Below are 17,064 nucleotides of genomic sequence, written 5' to 3'. Positions count from 1 at the left end.
CAGTCAGAAATTGACAGAAAGAGAGATAAAGAGACCGACAGAGACAAGTTGAGACAGAGAGACAGACATCAATTAAGTTGATGGGGAAAACAGCAGCCACCCATACAGCTTCCAGCCACTTTAATATAGTCCTTTAATTGAACCAATCACAGGCTGACAGATCCTCCTTTCTCTTCCTCCTTCCCTCCTCCTTGCTCTTCCTCCTTCCCTCCTCTCCTCCTCCCCTCCTCCTTTCTCTTCCACCTTCCCTCCTCTCCTCCTCCCCTCCTCCTTTATCTTCCTCCTTCCCTCCTCTCCTCCTCCTCCCCTCCTCCTTTTTCTTCCTCCTTCCATCCTCACCTAGTGTGTGTGTGTGTGTGTGTGTGTGTGTGTGTGTGTGTGTGTGTGTATGTTGTGTCTGTCTATGTATTAATGTGTGTCAACCAATCAGAACAGAGAACAGAGGCCATTGATGTTCCCTGTCTATTAACATTACCTAGGTAACCAGCTGTCCCATTCAGACAGTGGAAAATTATCAGTGAATCTTTGCCTCAAACAAACCTCCCTAGAAACTAAACTAGGTCCTTTCGGCAGCTCACAGTCTTATAGTCCACTTGTCTCTCTGTCTCACAGTCTTTCTCACTGTCTTATTGTCCACCTGTCTCTCTGTCTTTTTTAACTCGCTGAAGAGCTCACTTCTTTTTACTTTATCCACGCAAAAAACATATCACATCATTCACAAATGTCTTCTGCTGCTGCTGGTCAGGTAATTTTGCCGATACAACCTATAGTTGAACACATACACACACACATTAATACACTGAGACACAGCACACACACACACACACAGAGCCCTCAAAACATGGAGCTTTAAGCTTTACTGCATTGGAGAACACATGTGTTATGCACACACAGTACACTTGTATGCATAACACACACACACATTAAAGGAGACTTAGTAGGCTTCTTATATTTTCTTCCTTATGTATAATGTTTCAGTGTCAGATGTTCATGTTAAACATGGCCAAAGCTCTACTCTTGACTCTTAATGATGTCATACAGAGCTGGTTTTCCATATATGCTAATTTTCCTGCAGTGTCAATAACAACTGGCAACTCCTATGCGTAGTCTGTCTGTACTGCTGAGCTGCATAATCATCCTGCTTCAGGATCTTGGCCAATTAGAATACAGTGGGCTTGATGACGGCCGGACCGTTAGCAGACATCATAGCAATTTTTTAAATCAGCTCTGTCTTGAGAAATCAACCACATATTTGTTGTTTAAACAACTATTTTCCCGCATTAAAAACTCTTAAAACTACTATATGTGACACAAGAATAGCAGTATTATAAGTTACAGTTCTGAGTTTTCTCGTCTGACATTTCCGCAGCGAAATGCATCCTGGGATATCTGGCGATCCAAAGTCCACACAAGTCACCACCGATGCAGGCTCTGTAAAACGGGCGAGCGAGAACACATCCGGGTATTTGACTGTACTTGGCTAGATGCAGACTTTTGAATTGGAACAGTACTTTGGCTGCGACTTATGACGTTTCACAAGTCCACAAGAACACAAGTACAGACAAGAACGCAGATTGAGAAACAGCCTTAGAGTGAGGGGACCAACCGACACAGTGGGAATTCACTTCAAAATCTTCTGAAAAAATTGTCCAACATTTATGCTTGTATATAACTTTTTCTACCTTTTCTACTTTTAAATCTATTAAGCTTTTTGTGCAATTTTTTTAACATTAAAGTCAATGGAGAAATCTTCTACTGCTCCTTAAACTTCTACTTTTCAAGCCTACTACTTCTACATACTTTCAGCTACATTCATCATTTCAACTGTAAAATGTTGACAAATCTTTAAGCTATAATGCTTACATTCAACTTTTTGATATGTTCTATGGTTTTTTCACGATCTCTATTATAGTCTCATAAACTTTTCAAGACGTTTCTGAGTTTATAATGGAAGCGAATAGAGCGGAATGTTGGGAGTCAGAGCACGTGACATCATCATTAGAGTGGAGCCCTCTTGAAATCTCATCTTAAAAGTTTCTCTTTAACTCACTGCCCTGACCACAATTTTAACTCTACAGGCATCAAATTATACTAGAAATGTAGGTATTTTTGTTGTGGTTCCTCACATGTGCATATTAAATCCCTCTGACTTATAGATTTGTCTCTGTGTCCATCCAAAGGACAATAGAGACAGAAAATCCTCCATTGGGAGCCAATATAAGTTCTCAACATTTCTTGACCTGGAGCCGGTTGCACCAACAGGGCTTTACTAAGCCTGGTCCTAACTGCTAAGTAGGTCTTAGTTAAGACCAGTCTTTAGAGTTGACCTAACGTCGGTTGCACCAACCAAACTTAAGCCTAGGCTTAACTAGACCAGAGCAGAATGTACCAGTTTTTCAGTTCGCCGAATAGGTCACTTTTTTAACTTTATCCACACAAAAAACATATCAAATTGTTCGGACAAGTTCCTGTCTGTTTGTCTGTCTGTCTTTCTCCCCCTCAACTTCATGTCTGTCTGTCTGTCTCCCCCTCAACTTCCTGTCTGTCTGTCTGTCTCCCCCTCAACTTCATGTCTGTCTGTCTTTCTCCCCCTCAACTTCATGTCTGTCTGTCTGTCTCCCCCTCAACTTCCTGTCTGTCTGTCTGTCTCCCCCACAAGTTCCTGTCTGTCTGTCTTTCTGTCTGTCTGTCTTTCTATTCAATTCAAATTAGCTTTATTGGCATGAATGTGTAACAATAATATTGCCAAAGCATCATACATACTACATAAGAACAATCAACCCCATACATTTCATTAAACAAGTAATTAAAGCGTAAAGTAATCAAAGCGTATGTGTGTTTGTGTTAAAAAAATATATATATTAAAAAATAAATAAATAAACAAAACAGTAAGCGTGTGTGTGTTAAAAAAATCTAAATAAATAAGACAGTAAGCGTGTGTGTGTGTGTGTGTGTGTGTGTGTGTTAAAAAAAATATATATATATATAAAAAAATTTAATTAAATAAATAAATAAAACGGTAAGTGTGTGTGTGTGTATGTTAAAAAAAATTCAAATATATTCAAAATAAACTACATAAATGAAACGTGTGTGTGTGTGTGTGTGTGTGTGTGTGTGTGTGTGTATATTAATAGACAAAAAATTTTAAAAAATAATGAATTGATTAAAAAATAATAATAATAAATTAGAAAATCAGTATCAAATGTATAAACAAAACAATTACTAAAATATCAAACGATCAAAATAATAACAATTTGAAAATCTGTACAATTATTTATCAGTCTGAGGTTCCACTGGTTGTCCCCACTTCATGGCATGAGGAGACATATTTTGCAGCAATTATTTCACATTTGGGCATTTCTCCCAGTAAATAGGGGAGTTTCTGTGTGTCTGATATGAATTTGAATTTGGGGTATATTTGGGGCATGAGGTTAGAAAGTGCAGCTCTGTCTCTACTTGTCCCCTGTCACACTGGTAGCAGAGTCTCTCCTCTTGTGGTAGCCAGCTCTGTCTGTGGCGACCCTTTTCTATGGCCAGGCTGTGTTCACTCAGTCTGTATGTTTTCAACAATTTTCTTAGTTTGGGACATTTTATTGTACTTGTGAATTCTCTTTTTAGGGTCAGATAACATTGTAACTTACTTTGTGTTTTGGTCGTTTCTTTCCAGTATTCAATAATAATAATTTGGTTTGGTCTGCTTGAGTTGGTGTTGCTGTCCTGAGACTGTTGTTTAAGTGATCTTTTCTGTATTTTTAGTAAGGGGGTATTGGCCGAGCACTGCTCTGCACAGGTTATTTGGTGTTTTTCTCTGCACCTGCAGGATGCTCTTACAGAACTCAGTATGGAAAGATTCTATGATTGTTTTGTCCCATTTGTCAAATTAATTATTAAGTTTTGGCCCCCAGATTTAGCTACCATATAGAATTATTGGTTCTAGTACAAATTGGAAAATTTTAAGCCAGATTTCAATTGGAATATATATTTTAAGGTTTCTTTTTATTGCATAGAAAGCTCTCCTTGCTTTGTCCCTCAGATTTTTCACAGCCATGTTGAAGTTCCCTGTGTATGTAATGTTGAGGCAGGTAAGGGTAGTTTTTTGTGCGTTGTAATTTAGTGGTATCTAAATAGAAATTGGGTGTAACCTGATTTCTGTATTGTTTCTGAAAGATCATTATCTTAGTCTTTGCTGTGTTTACTGTCAGGGCCCAGGTCTGACAGAATCTCTGCAGGAGGTTAAGGTGCTGCTGCAAACCTTCTTTAGTAGGTGAGAGCAACACTAAGTCATCTGCATACAGCAGACCTCTGATCTCTGTGTCGTTCAGGAGGAAGCCAGGTGCCGTGGAACTCTCTAACTGGTTCGCTAATTCATTGATATATAGATTGAAGAAAAGCCCTGGGAGAAGAACGCTGTTTGTTTGTTTCCAATCTTTATGGCACATTCACTTTTTGTATACATGTTCTTTATCAAATCATATGTTTTTCCTCCAATGCCACGACCAACCAAAAGCTGATGATCTCAGACCTTGAATGTTCCAACATGTTATTGTAAAGTATTGTGAGTCACATTTTAGAGTGTATCATCTGTGAAATACTGTTAAGAATTGTCCTTATATTACTATTCGTTTAAAATGATATCCAACATGCTAAACTATGAATTATTATGATGTCTTTAAGAGGTCTCTGCTTTTCCACCATGTAGCTATATGAGGCGAGAGCAGAGCAGGTTTAGCATGTGTAATATGTCTTTGAGCTACTAGTAAGGGTGGGGACTGCATTTCTGCGTAGGTGTATGTTATTATACAGGCAGTCCAGGTGGAGGGTCGGGTGGTGGGCCAAGAACACGTTGGGTTTGAGGGCATAGTTCCTGGAGAGGCTGATATTCACTCTGTCAATGGTGTGGGGGTGTAAGTCTCTCCTATGCAGCAGCGTGGACATGACTATCTTGCTAGTAGGTAGTAGGGAAATTGGTGGAGGCTTGCTCAATGACTCTCCTCAGAGAGTCTGTCAGTCTGTCCTGCTGGGACCTTAAGTCGTTGGTGTCTGTATGGATGATGATGTGGCTAGGTGAGCCTAGCTCAGGCACTGTTAACAGCTCCAGGGCTCTCCGGGTGTTGGGGCACCAGATCTTCTCCGTTCTGTGCCTTGGGAATAAAGTCTTTTAATCCAGGAACTTCCCATTAGAGTCCATGAGGAGGATAATATCAGCCCTTCTGCCTGTGTGTGTTTGTTCAGTCTCAGCTGTCGGGTCTGGATGTGGAGCTGTGGTGGTGGTTTCAGGTCTGGAGCTCCTAGCTGGAGGCTGGCTAGATGCCGGGCCTTGGACAGGTGCAGGGGTGTGACTGGCATCTTGGCTTGGGGTGTTTGTATGGAGGCAGCTGGTAGGTACGGGGGGGGGGTTAGAGTCTGCACCAGGCTGAGTGAGATGGGGGGAGTCCTCGAGGAAAGGGCTGTGTTGTCCTTCAGCAGGTGTAGTGGGAGTTTGGCTGGATGTGGTCTGGGTCTGAGAGGTGGGCACAGGGGGTTGTGTGGAGTTCTTACTTGATTTAAACTGTAAATTGGTCACAAGAAGTTAATCTTGATCTATGTATTCAGTGTTTCGAAATATTTTATGGTTTGTTCACGGTCGCTGTTGAAGTTTTATGCTTTTTTGAGCTCTTTTCTGAGTTTATAATGGGTGTGTATTGCGTGAGTTAGAGTGGGTGACATCATGACTACAGAGTAGCAAAGGCTTAAACTTTTCTCTTTAACTCGCTGGCTTGACCACAATTTTAACTCTTCATGCCTAACTTTACACCAGAAATGTTGTAAATTTTGTTGTGGTTCCTCACATGGGCTTTTTAAATCCCTCGGAGTTATAGATTTGTCTCTGTGTCCTTCCAAAGGACAAGAGTGACAGCCAAGTCCTCCATTGGAAGCCATTATAAATTTGTGTCAAAATTTCTGGAGCAGAGCAGAATGTACCAGTTTTTTAACTTGCTGAAGAGCTCACTTCTTTTTACTTTATCCACACAAAAAACATATCACATCAATCACAAATGCCTTCTGCCGCTGCTGGTCAGGTCGTTTCGCCAATACAACCTAAAGTTTAGTCTCTATGGAGGTTTGTTTGACAGAACGTTTTCCTATCTGTCTCTATTGTAGAGCTTGTCTGTGTCCTTTGAGAGCCCTCAAACATGGAGCTTTAAACTTTACTGGGAGAACACATGTAAGCATAACTGTGTGTCCCAGCAGGTGCGCACGCACGCACGCACGCACACACACACACACACACACACACATATTAAAGGAGACTTATGAGGCTTCTTATATTTTCTATCTTATCAATAATGTTAACAATGTCAGATGTTCATGTTAAACTTTCACTTCAATTCAATTTTATTTATATAGCGCCAAATCAAAACAACAGTTATCTCACAGTGCTTTTCATAAAAGAGCAGGTCTAGACCGTACTCTGTGATGTTATTTACAGAAGCCCAACAATTCCCACCAAGAGCAAGACCTAAACACGGCTCTTAATGATGTCATATAGAGCCGGTTTTCCATATATGGTAATTTGCCTACAACCTCAATATTGTCCAGCTGCGAACTGTATCACCTCTCAAACCACACCCCCTGAGCTACTGTCCGCAGCCGAACCGTTCTCAGCCTGGCAACTCCTACGCTCAGTCTGTTTGTACCACTCGGCAGCATAATCATCCTGCTTCAGGATCTTGGCCAATCAGAACACAGTGGGCTTTTGGAGGGGGGAGCTTAAAGAGACAGGAGCACCTACTGCTTGGGGGGGTCTTAACCCTTTATGACCTGCCATAGAACAATTCCGCCAGAGCATATCTAAGTATTTTTACATGCTGTACTGTCAATCGGGGGTGTTTTCAACGATTAGCAGCGCAGTTTTAGTGTGCGGGGTGGGTCAAATATTCTTGTATCATCAGAACACATAGAAAGGCACCCCTACATATACACAGGCCACCCTAGCTGTGAAAAGACCTGTGACAGTTTTTGTCGAGAATAACACAGAAGGGCACTTGGCGTGCTTCACACATGAATGGTGTGCATTTTCCCCACACCCTGCATTTCCTGCGTCCCTCTGTGGCTTTTTGTGAGCCAACTGTACCAGAAATGGCAACAGGTAGGTGCTGGTAGCTCTCCCGTGCTGGTTGCCAGGACACACCACACAGCTCTACCCTCAACTGTTCTTGGAAGCCCTGGTGTGTCATGGCTTGCTCTTCTTGGCTGCTACACAGTTGCTTGTGCAACTGTGCAAGTAGCTGTTTGTGACAGCAATGTCAATGAAATGGTGCAGCACAGTCATGTACCACTTCCTGCTTTTCTTCCATCTGGAATAGTAGCCAATCAGCTGATCTAACCGGTCAACTCCTCCCATGAAGCAATTGTAATCTTTCACAGCTGTAGGAACTGGAACATCCAACAGCTCGTACCCACTGCTGGATTTGCACACTCTTTTCACAGTGTCCCCTGAGTACGCAGTGTGCACACATTCACCTCTCTTGTGTCCATCCACTTTGTGAAAAGGAGTGATCCCTCTCTGATCCACCTTATTGATCCCCATGGTGACTTTGTCAGTGCACTCACTTATGTCGCTGAAGGTTCCACAGGCTCCAAATCCCAGGTAATGAAGATGCTGGAAGAGTAGTGGGCTTGTATAAAAATTATCACAGTAAATGTGATATCCAGACCCCAAGAAGTCCTTCCTGACCAGTGACATGACAGCATCAAATGAAAGTCCCTTCCCACTTATCATATTGGACTTCCCTGTGTAGATGTTGAAGTCTACTATGTAGCCACTATTATCACACAGCACAGAAAGTTTGGTTCCCCACTTTGTTGGCTTATTTTTGATGTATTGCTTCAGGCTAATTCTGGCTTTGGTGGCTACCATACGCTCATCCACAGAAAGGGTTTTGTCAGGGTGGTAAACAGCTTTGCAGGCTACACGTAAACTGTCATATAGAGGCCGTATTCTATGCAGACAGTCATACTCATCTGTACCTTTTTTTCTGTCATTGGCAGCATCTTCTGCAGGGTCACTCAAGTGCAAATTCCACGTTATGCTGAAGAACCGGTCTCTGGACATGACATTTTGAGGGTAGGGAACATGTAAAATGGATTTGACACACCAGAAATCTCTGAGCTTTGGAAGCTTTAGAATGCCCATATATTGTGTGAGGCCAATGTATTTACACAATTCATCTTCTGTGATTTCAGTCCACTTGAACTTTTTGCCTGCTGCAATATTTCTTGCTGCTTTTTTATTAGTGTTGGCACACAGTCTTTTGATAGTGGACCTATCAAAATACATTTTGAAAAGCTCAGTGGGTGTTCGGTTGTCCACAGAAGTTGACAGAGGTGGCTGCACACCTGGCTTTCTTTTGAGAAGGAAAGGATGGGGGAATTTAGGCAAATGGCCAGGGTGTTTTTCTGTTTTCCACCCACCAGAATGATTAGGGGCTGTCTCTAATGGTGAATCCTTGCCCGGGGACCTTTGGCTCTGACTTCTGTAGCCTCTGTTGAGTTTCTTTTATATTTGACTTGTTTAACAAAACACCAAAGCAAATTCCTTTACTTGTGAAAATATACTTGGAAATAAACTAGTTCTTTTTCTGATGTCTTTTTCACCAACTCAAAAAAACTAACTATATTTTTTGAATATACTTCTACCTCATGCATAATCACGGCATCACTGGCACGGTCCTTGTGTGCGTCCAGGGGTTCCCCCTTGGTTCACAGAAGGCAGGCAGGCTCATATGAGCCCTCGAAGCGGTCATTACGCTTCATGTGGACAGGTTAACACTACACACAACCCTGCGTGTCGTGTTATCCTATCGGCGCTCCACACATTACGCACACACCCCCCCGGCAGAGCCCGGATGACCACAGCATCACTGATGCAGTCCCTTCACCTGCAACCAGAGGTGTGTGACCGGCTGTGTTGTGCACTGTACATATGTTATGTACGGCATCATGTGTGTGCCGAACACACTGCACAGCAGGCGACAGTGACACTGGGGAGAATTGTGTATTCATGCAGCCTGGCTCCGAGGTCGCAGGCAGACCATTTCCTGTCTTTGCTGTAGTAGCCCAGTTCATTGGATTAATTAAAAAAAAAGTCCAGTGAAATGCTTGGCACAGTCCAAGGAAATACCTGAGTACCTCAAAGTGATAGCAGCCTCCCTAGGTAGACCAATCCTTGAAAGGTCATGGCACCATTGTAATGGGTGTGCCTGGTCTACCGTGTATCTGGCTGGATCTGTACAAATCAGTAGAAAACAAGAAATGCTCTGTAACAAGCAGTCTCTTCCACACACATTGTTCATCATTCTCCTATTAGCAAATAAACACACAGGAAACCCTGTAGCACTGAAAAACATGTGTCTATATAACTTGCAAAAGTGTAACACAGCTGCATGTTTACACTCTTAAGACTAGCATTCACTTTATGCATGTTCTTATGTTTATTATCTACAAAACGAAATAAACTCTTAATGATGACCAGCAGAAAGAACCTTACCTCCTTTCAGCGAGAAACGCGCAGACTGAGAGAGGCGCAGAATTGATGTTGTAAAGCTGAGACCTCTTATAAAGTAACAGTACAGGTATTAACACTTCAGTTTGAATATACTTGTACAAAACATGTTATGAACTTACTAAAACACATATACTTCAATATTTATCAGGATTTGGTGAAGTTTCAACAAAGAAAATGAAAATATAATTACACTGGTTACACTGACATATAATCTCCAACCCAAGTGTTGTAAGACTGGACAGAACGGACCCAAACGCAACGCTCAGAGGGAAGGAGGTTTATTGAGGGTTTACAGAGGGGGCTAGGGAAGAGGTGATGGAGGAGAGGTGGACGCCGGGGGACGTGGACACGGAGGACCGAGGAGCAGGCGAGGCGCAGGTGGTGAGGCGAGGAGCGGGGGGAGCCGGGAGGTCTATTCTTTTGACAATATTTTTATTGAAATTTTCCATAATACAATACATAATACAACAAAGGGAAGATGCATACAAAAACAATAACACAGAAGAGACAGAAAAGCTATATATATATAAAATTTAAAAAAAAAAATATATATATATAGGTCAGGGCATATTTTTAAAAAAGAAGAGGTGATTATGATTACACTGCTGTATCACTGACAACATATTTGAACACTTAAGTGTTAAGAGAGGTGGACGGCACACTGTAGAGTTTGCCTCAGGTCAAATTCATCTGAAAAATTTATTTTGGGTCTTTTGGCATCTGTAACTTTAAAAGGAGACTATACAAAAATTTAGCACAAAGTTCAGCACCCAATGACATAAATTCACTCTTCTGCCAACTGATTGTATATCCTGAAATTTCGCCAAATGAATTTAGATCTAGCAACACGGGAATGGACTGTTCAGGTTGCGATAGGAAGAGAACAACATCATCGGCATATAGAAAAATGTGATGGTCAACATTCTCCAATCGGGTGGGTTCAGTGGAAGGATGATTCCTAATACTGATGGCGAGAGGCTATATAGCAATGCCAAAGAGCAACAGGCTAAGAGGACAGCCGTGTCCTACGATGTAACAAAAACGGTGTTGATGTTTCTTGATATGTAAGAATGGAGGAAGATGGGTGAGCATATAATATTTTGATCCACGAGACAAATTTGCTACCAAACCCAAATTCCTCCAATACCTTCAGCATATAGGCCCATTCCACCTGATCAAATGCCTTCTCTGCATCCAAGCACAAGGCACCTGCCTTAGAGCCATTCCTAGACCTATGATACATTATGTTATACATTCCAAGTATATAACAATTAAGAAACCCTTAACCCTCTAGTGTTTAGTCTTGTTTTGCTTGTCTTTATCCGAATGTTTAGAACTAAGTATTTTTCAAATGTTGATATTGCGGAGAGAGAGATTAAATGAAAATACGCGCAACATATATTTTCTTTATCCCACTAAAAAGTTAACACTTTTGAGGTAACTCCCCAGAGAAACCCACTCCCCAAATTGACGTCACCACGTCCTGAAGAAGCTAGATAAAAGGCCTTGTTGTCTTTTGTCTCCTCTCTTCTAAAAAAAAAACTCTCTTGAAACTAAACTCTCGTGTATCCTCTCGTAATTACGCTTTCGTGAACTTCCTTTACTTTTGAAATTCTGATCTTTTTTTCGTACTTAAAAATTTCCTTCAGACGAGCTACTGCCCTTGAATCCCCAATTTTCTTAGCGGGAGATTTGATTTTGTTTTTTGTTTGGAGCTGCCTGGGATGAAACTTTCCCCAGACTTGTTTAAACTCAGCAACATTAAATAGCCTATATTCCCGGGCCTCACAAACCTACGGCGAATGTATGAGTCTTATTTGATTTTGTTGTTTTAACATCATCCGATCGTTCTAAGCAACTTTGGACCCAGAAACTCGTTCACAGCGACACCAAACGAACTCGGAGTGCAAAGCCAGGGCTGATCGCCCGTTGCTGCAAGCGTTTTCCCACAAAGCACTCCAAACGAATCCACCGGTTTGAACTCAACTCGAGACGCCACTGGGGTGTCTGGCCAGGACAACATCCACGAACCAACCGCCAGTGGGCCTTTGCTACGGGGAATTGCGACAAAAGTAAGGCAAAACAAACTACACTCGTTGGTGTTCTCTAGTTGGCCCTTTTTTTTTGCAACGTAATTTCCGACCATTTGTTCCCTCATCCTCGTAGAATCCTCTCCCTGTACAATATAAACTGAAATTCCATCGAGCCTAACATTCTGTTCATTGCTTTCTGGTTTGTTTCATGTTGACTGTTGTCCCTGTAATATTCCCACATATTCCCTCTGTTGTACTCCCTTTAGTTAGTCAATAAATTTCAACTTGATTACAGTGATTTGTGTGTGTGCATTAAGAATCCGGGGTCCCTGTTCAGAGAATTTACCCTCAGATTTGAGATTGACTGATTGACTAAAGTTTACGATTTCAGAATAACCGAACCATTAATAACTAATGAATCACCAGAAATTTGTGTAATTATCAAGCTATACTGAAGGACTTGGGCGGACAAGCAAATCTTTAGGTTGTGCCCTGGTTTCGAGGTATGAATTAATATTCCCTAAAATATTAATATTCATAACTTTATTAAAATTATACGTAGCGTTAGACCTGCTACATATGGCCCTATTAGAATGTAGCCCTCTTTGCTGTCGGGCTAGTATTTTTCTTTCTAACTCAAAGTGCTTCTGCCGGATTTTGAACAATTGGTCACATACCTGTTCAGATAGGATGTTAGGGCCCGAGCACGAAGTGTGCTAGGTCCCTATTGAAACTGAAGGGAAATTTTTTTTTTTTAGGGCTCAATTACGAACCGTGCAAGGTCCCTATCATATCAAGACTCACAAAAAAGCCTTAAGAACCCATATGCTAAACTCAACAGGAAGTCAGCCATTTTGAATTGAAAGTGCGATTTTAAACGATTTTTCACCGTTTACAGGGTGCGTCCTTTATCAAACTACTCCTAGGGATTTAATCCGATTGACTTCAAATTTCTGCTGTGCCTTCTACAGGCATTGACGATGAAAAGTTGTGCTATCTGTGAGTTTTCATCAATGGGCGTGTCCGTGGCGTGGTGTCCAAAATCGATGATTTGCCATGAAACAGTAAGTTATTATAACTTCAGTGTGCATGCTCACATCTGCACCAAACTGTACATGTAGGATAAGAGTCCTGTCTTGAACACATTCGTATGCCAATAAACACACAATGTCATAGCGCCACCTGCTGGCAACAGGAAGTGTCAAGTTTTACGCTGTTATGTACTACTGCCAACGTATTTGCCTCACCTGCTTCAAAACAGTCTCATCACATGTATCATCCCAAGATGCACAAAAAAGCCTCTTGGAGCCATACCGAAATCAGTCAGGAAGTCGAACTACTTCTAGGGATTTAATCCAATCGACTTCAAATTTCTGCTGTGCCTTCTAAAGGCATTGACGATGAAAAGTTTTGCTATCTGTGAGTTTTCATCAGTGGGTGTGTCTGTGTCGTGGCATCAGAGATCAACTCTTCGCCATGACACAGGAAGTTGATGTGTACATGCTCACATCTGCGCATAACTTTACGTGCTTGATAACTGTCCCGCCCTGAACAAATCTACACGGCATTATTAATTTATATTCATAGCGCCAAGTGCTATGTAGCGCCACAAAGGGGACACAGGAAGTGACGTATAACATCTTCATTCGTCCGAAGCGCGTAGCAAATTCACAGCCGCATTAGCAGAGCTCCAGAATATGCAACACGGGCGCCTCACACCCCGTAAACAACCACCCTTTCAGTGGGCTGCGTCGGTTAAACACCGTCTTGGAAGTCTCAAACTTCTGACCAACCACTGCCCTTCATACAAGGATTTTATAGATCAAATTCATAGAGTTTAGCCCTGCTCGCAGAGAGATCTGCCAGGACGCGGTCCCAGAGTTGGATCCTCTCTTAATCTTGTGTGTAAATGTTCTTTAATAATCTTAGAAATTATTCACAGCCAGATTATAGTAACTACACAGATTTTCTTTGATCTTGTCAAACACAACATGGCAAGGCAAAAATAAAATAAATTTGCACTTACCAGATCCTGTTCACGTGACGCCAATTATTGAAATGATATTGTGAGCCAGGTTCAGGTGTGAAGAAGTTTTGGAGACTGATGAAGACTTAACATAGCATGGTTTATTGAGCTGAGGAGTTACAGTGCCAGCATACAACATGTGAACACATCAAATGCCAACACCAAATCTGAAGGAGAACATCTTGTGGTCCCTTTTATGTTTCTGTCTTCCCCCTAGTGCCTGTAAGTTTCTCTATTAGGTCACCTTTCACCTAGAACAACTATCTATCTGATGTTTAGACTCCAATGCTTCGTCATATTGGAATCTCTCACTATCCATAAGTTGTACTCTAATCTGTGGAGCCAGTGAGTTCTTGTAAACATACACACAAGACTCAACCTTGTAAGATTCCCAGAGAACACTGATATCTGCTTGCCTGATGCCTAAGCTGCTGTCTCTTAAGTAATCAGTCTATTGTTGTCTTCCTGACAAGGACAACTACATGTGAGAAATAACTAAAGCTAGAATGTCAAACACTTATGGGATCAGTTAAATTACTCTAAGCTAGACCTGTCTTACCTTTCCCTGTTACATCAATTAAGACACCTAATAAATATTCTTAACAGGAATCATGGTCTTTGTATGGAGTAGTTTAATTTTAGACTTTACACCCAATAGCTACATACTTATCCTTCACTATGGACAATCAACCTAGCATGTGACAATATTTTGCATAAAATATTACAATTAGGCAGGAGTTATTCATTAGAATACTACTCATTCATAATCAGAAATTGTAAGAAGTTACTAGTTACTTATTACTCCTTTACATTTTACATTACATTACATTTACATTTACATTTACTCATTTGGCAGACGCTTTTATCCAAAGCGACTTACATTTGAGGAACAACATACAAACACCAACAGAGCATCAAATCAGATCTACAACTGAAAATACATACTAGTAAGAGCAGCAATAAATACTAGTAAGAGCTCATAGTACATATCACATCAATGGGGTAAATACCTAGGAAGGAAGGAAGAGTTAACAAAAAGTGCAATCAATACAAGATAATTGTAGGGGATAGAAGAAGAAGAGCACAGAAGTGCATGTTAGAGGTTAGGAGTTAGAAGTGTTATAAGAGGAAGTGTTCTCGGAAGACATGAGTTTTCAAGAGCTTCTTGAAGTTAGAGAGGGACTCCCCTGCTCTGATGGCATGTGGTAGCTCGTTCCACCATTGTGGTGTCACAGATGAGAATAGCCAGGACTGGGATCGCCATGCTCGGAGGAGCATAGTGGCCGAGAAGGAATGTAAGTTTGTATTATGGAGTTTAGGTAGATGGGTGCAGACCCAGTAGTCACTCTGTATGCAAGCATTAGTGACTTGAATTTGATTCTGGAGGCGCGCTGCGTTCTGAACCATTTGTAAGGGTTTCGCTGCACAAGCTGGAAGACCTGCTAGGAGGGCATTGCAATAGTCGAGGCAAGAGATAACCATGGCCTGTACCAGAAGCTGGGTGGCGTACTGAGTGAGGTAGGGCCTTATTTTCCTTATGTTGTATAGAGCAAAGCGGCATGACCGAGATACAGCAGCAACATGGTCTAGAAAGGACAGCCGAGTAATTTACAGATCTGGTCAGGGCTAAGGCTAGTTCTGTTTAGTCCATAAATACATGGAATGGCTTCTCCAGGACTACCCAAGATACACAAAGAAGGAGCCCCACTCAGGCCGATTATCAGCAGCATTAACTCAGTCACTTACAACATTGCCAAACACATTTCTACCATCTTAGCTCCTTTGGTGGGAAACACGCCTCACCACGTCCAAAGCTCTATTGACTTTGTAAACAAAGTTCGAGGACTAAAACTGGATCCAGATGAAACCATGGTATCCTATGACGTGACTACTTTGTTCACCTGCATCCCCACCATAGAGGCAGTAGAAACCGCTAGGAAACGGCTAACACAAGACAACACCCTGGACAACAGAACTAGCCCTGACCAGATCTGTAAATTACTCGACCTCTGTCTAAACACCACCTACTTCCAGTACAACGGAGGATTCTACAGACAGAAGCATGGCTGTGCCATGGGCTCACCGGTATCCCCGATTATGGCAAACATCTACATGGAAGAAGTGGAGAACAAAGCCCTCAACTCCTTCAGAGGAACAGCACCGAGCCACTAGTACAGATATGTGGATGACACCTGGTTCAAAATTAAAAGCCAGGAAGTGCAAGCCTTCACAGAACACATCAACTCTGTGGACAGTAATATCAAGTTCACGCGAGAAGATGTTCACAACAACAGTTTGGCCTTCCTGGACTGCGCTGTACACATTGAAGAGGACAGGAGCCTTCAGATTGGTGTTTACAGAAAACCCACACACACAGACCAATACCTACTCTTCGATTCACACCACCCACTGGAGCACAAGCTAGGGGTCATGAGAACACTGCACCACAGAGCGGAAAACATACCAACGAGTGCCCAAGCCAGAAAGAAGGAACAGAACCACCTGAAGGGGGCACTTAGGGCGGCTGTGGCTCAGGAGGTAGAGCGGGTTGGCTGTTAATCGGAAGGTCGGCGGTTCGATCCCTGGCTCCCCCTGGTTGCGTGTCGAAGTGTCCTTGGACAAGATACTGAACCCCGAATTGCCCCTGGCGGCTATTCCGCCAGTGTATGAATGAGTGTGAATGTTAGTTTCCGTTTGAGCACTTAGGCTCTTAGGCTGGTGAATGCACATGTAGTGTAAAAAGCGCTTTGAGTGGTCGAAAAGACTAGAAAGGCGCTATACAAGTACGGAGCATTTACATTTACAGCCTGTGGATACCCTAAATGGACCTTTGTGAAAACAGCCACAAGATCCAGGAAGAAGACCAACACTATAGGGGAGGAGGAAAAGAAGGTCAAACGCAACAACATTGTGATTCCATACGTGTCTGGAGTATCAGAGAAACTCAGGAGGATTTTCAACAAACACAACATCCCTGTGTTTTTTTAAACCCAAGAACACACTAAGACAGATACTGGTACACCCCAAAGAACGCACACCCAAACACAAGAAAAGCAATCTAGTGTATGGGGTCCAATGCAGTGAGGAACGCACAGACCTGTATATTGGGGAGACTAAACAACCACTACACAAACGCATGGCTCAACACAGAAGGGCCAACTCCTCAGGTCAAGACTCTGCAGTCTACTTACATCTGAAGGACAGAGGACACTCGTTTGAGGACCACCAGGTGCACATTTTAGACAGAGAAGATGGATGGTTTGAAAGAGGTGTCAAGGAAGCCATCTACACCCGGGTTGAGAAGCCGTCATTAAACAGGGGAGGGGGTCTACGCCACCACTTATCCCCCACTTACAATGCTGTCCTTTCATCACTTCCCAGGAAACTCAACAAACGTAACCTATTGGCCTCAGGTGAAGATACCAACGATGGTCGTTCAGTCTTGGCCACCGGTAGTC

This window comes from Micropterus dolomieu, linkage group LG23 (genome assembly GCF_021292245.1).
Source record: "Micropterus dolomieu isolate WLL.071019.BEF.003 ecotype Adirondacks linkage group LG23, ASM2129224v1, whole genome shotgun sequence".
Classification (NCBI taxonomy): Eukaryota; Metazoa; Chordata; class Actinopteri; order Centrarchiformes; family Centrarchidae; genus Micropterus; species Micropterus dolomieu.
This window is presented reverse-complemented; position numbering follows the sequence as displayed.